Source organism: Alligator sinensis, unplaced genomic scaffold (genome assembly GCF_000455745.1).
Source record: "Alligator sinensis unplaced genomic scaffold, ASM45574v1 scaffold140_1, whole genome shotgun sequence".
Taxonomy (NCBI): Eukaryota; Metazoa; Chordata; order Crocodylia; family Alligatoridae; genus Alligator; species Alligator sinensis.
Genome location: NW_005841836.1, coordinates 4169201 through 4172747, shown reverse-complemented (window position 1 = coordinate 4172747; position 3547 = coordinate 4169201).

Genomic DNA, 3547 nt, shown 5'->3' with positions numbered 1-3547 from the left:
CCTAAACTTCTATGAATCTGTGAGTGAGGGAAAGCTTTCACAATTCATACGTTGGCCTCTGACACTCAGTGTTTCTACTTAAGTTATTCCTATGATGATGCAGATGCCTCAAAAAGGTGCATAGAAGTAAACAATTTAACTCACTGCTATGCTGGTACAATCAGAGAGCACATAGATTCCCTTCCCTGAATCCCATTTCTGGAATGTGGTGTGTTTTTGGCAGGGTGGCGGGGAAGCAGATCAAGGATGTGAAGGAAAAAGTAGGGAATTTCAAAAAAGCAGAGGGAATTTGAAGAAAAGGATTCAGTCATGAGTTCAGATGAATCAAGAAGAGCTGCTGGTACCCAGCACTGCCATTTAATAGTGGGAAAATGTTACAAGAAAGAGGAAAGTACGAGGGATATATAAAGGTTTTTCAGTAGCACATAGAATCATAGAAATTAAGGGCTAGAAGGGACCTCAAAAGAACAGAGTCCAACCCCATTGCTCTGAACAGGAATAGTACTGAGATCAAGTGATCCCAGCAAGGTGTCTGTCCAGTCTCCTCTTGAAGACTTCCAAGGTTGCGGGCTGCACCACCTCCTTGGGAAGTCTAGTCCAAACTCTGGTCACCCTTACCGTAAAGAAGTTCTTCCTTACTTCCAACCTGAAACCATCTGTAACACTTTATGGCCATTGCTCCTTGTCCTCCCCTGAGGTGCCCTAGTGAATAGCGTTTCTCCCAGCTCCCGATATTCACCCATTACATACTTATAGATGGCCACCAAGTTCCCTCTCAGCCTTCTCTTCCCCAGGCTGAACACACGTTAAGATGCAGATAATATAGAACAACGTACAGACTATTCACACTTCTGAATTTCCAAAATGTTCCCAGGTTCCCCAATGGTTAGACAACCAAAGAGATGGGAAGATATACAGCAGGAAGGAAAAGACTGCACCCCTCCCCGCCCTACACCACCCCACCCTCGGCACAGATTAATCGACACCATGAACATTACCAAGGTAACCTTAGGTGTCAAGAGTGAAGTCTGACTTCACCACTACTTTTCCAGGTGGTGAACAAAATGACTTCAATATACAGTTAGGCGAATGTAAAGCTGCTACAGAAACCTGCGGTAAAGATAAGAACAGAAAACATGAGAATCGACTGCTCTGGAGTCTCACTAAAAGCTTGAATTGGACAGCTGAAGAGAAAGACTATATTTTGGTGACCCTCTTAAAATACTGGATGAATTACTAAGAGTACCCAAGCAGGAAGCCTTCAGCATTGGCAAAACAAAAGAGGAAAACTGAACAACCTGCCTGCCCCTCACCTGACTGACTGGCTCAAGTGGTGCTGGCACCCAGTGCCATCCATGGCTATGGAAAGTGTTCTAGAGTGTGAACTGATTTAGGAAAGTGATTTTTAAGCTAAGATACCCATATCCCCAGGGGTGCATGCCTAGATTTTAACAATGGTGGTAAAGTTCTGATTAGTAAACACACAGTGAGCAATAGCATTGCCACATATTGATGATGGTGTTGACACACTTCCTAAGGAATAAACATGCAGAGACGCATAGGCACAGGGGTTGCAAACAGCCATATTTTGCAGGTAAAGGGGTATGCAGCTGAGAAAAAATAAAGTCACTGATCAAGGAGGAAATTTTGGTGGAGATGGGGTAGGAGGCACGGTGCCATCTTAGTTGGGAGGGGCACGTGCCCCCCCTACAACCAGCCTTGCTGCCTGGGGGTGGGGAAAGTACCCCGTGGCTGATCTCACTGCCCGGAGGGAGTTCTCCCGTGGCCAACCGCTGCGGCCGAAAGCTGCAGCCGCTTCTAGGAGTGACTACGGCTGCTTCTGGGAGCAGCTGCAGCTCCCACCTGCCCCACCCCCCATTGCCTAAGCAGCAAGTGCGGTCAATCAGGGGGTGCACCAGCGCTCTCAAGGGGTGCATGTACACCCCCGTGCACCCCCTACACATTGCCACTGGTAGGAGGCGAGGTCTCCTTGCAGTTTCCACCTGGGGTTCTGAACTGCTTCTCTTTCCGCCCTTCAGTCACAACCCCCAGCCTAAAAGAGAACAGGACTCCATGTCTGAGCTCACCAACTTCCCCCTCTGAGCAGGCTCAAACTGAGGACACTCCCTTCACAGTGTGCCTAAACCTCCCAACAGAGCAAGAGCAAACTATAGCTGGCATTCACGCCCAGGAGTTTCATGATCAGTGCTATGCTTACCAGCTGAAAAGCTACCTGCTTTCTGACCGCTTCACATATTGCAGAAACAATTAGGGTCTCCCAGCCCTGGCCCCACAGTCACAGAGCCAGTGCTGGGTGATAAGGGTCTCCTACCCCTCCCTCCTCCCCCACATTGAAATCTTGGAGCAGGGGGTTTAGAGTTCCCTGCTGCTGGAGCCATTGGCGACACGTAGGGGATGCAGGTGGGTGCACGTGCACCCCCTGAGATTAGTGGTGCACCCCCTGAAAGCACTGTAGATGCTGCCAGCAGCACCTGTGGGTGGTCGCCACTCACCCGTTCCTCCCCCCCGCCACCAAAACTGCTGCTTGCATCCACAGGCAGTCCCCGATCACCGCTGGCCACTGCTGATGCTTCTGGCAGCATCTGTGGGTGATCACCGACCACCGGTCAGCGCTCACCACCCCACCACCGACACCACCATAGCTGCCTGCAGGAGCTCCCCACTCACCGCCACCATGCTCCCACCGCTGCCACCACCGTCGTCACCTGCAGGCAGCTGCTGTGCCCCCCAGCCTCTGGGAGCATGCGTCATTCATGGCTGGAGCAGCGGGACATAGTCCCACAGAGATTCCTGTGATGGAGCTCCCACCCCCTGGTAGACAGCTGACCAGGAGCTCACTACATAAGCGCCACTGCACCATTACTAATCTCAAGTAAATTTGCTACTTGCATTTGCAGGTAGCAAATTTACTTGGGATTACGGAGGTTTACTGTGTAGCAAGCATGTGCACATGTGAGAAAGGGAAGCATAAAAATATATTGGGGAAAAAATTAGAATTTACTCCTTTCACAACTTTCCTTATCCTTCTGATCCACCACATCTGTTGTAATGTGAACAACTATCGACCCCTTGTGATGCTAGGCAAGATTCTAACATCATTGTTTCCAACAAATATGGACATTTCCTGGTACACAGAGAGCTTATTACTAGATCTACCATCCACAACAGAGTAAAACTCGTAGATAATTCTGTTCCACCATATAGCTTGAGATAGAGCAAGCTAAAATTCCTGACAGTAATTGCTACTAAAACTTGGAGCCAAAAGGCAAACATGTGATTTTGTAGGAGAGCACCATTGTCTGCCTGGATAATAACAGGTTTGTTGCCTTTACCTCTAAAAGTATGGTTCAGAGCACTTAGTACAACTTTAAGTACCTCCTAAAAGCCTGAGAGTAGTTTCTAATAAGCAATGAGTCAGCACAGTTTAATTTTGCTAAAGCAGTCTGGGGTATTATTTAGTTTTGAAAGGAGGCTTGGGAGTGTTATCTTTTTTCTACACAATCCTAATTTCTTGTACCAGCTACAT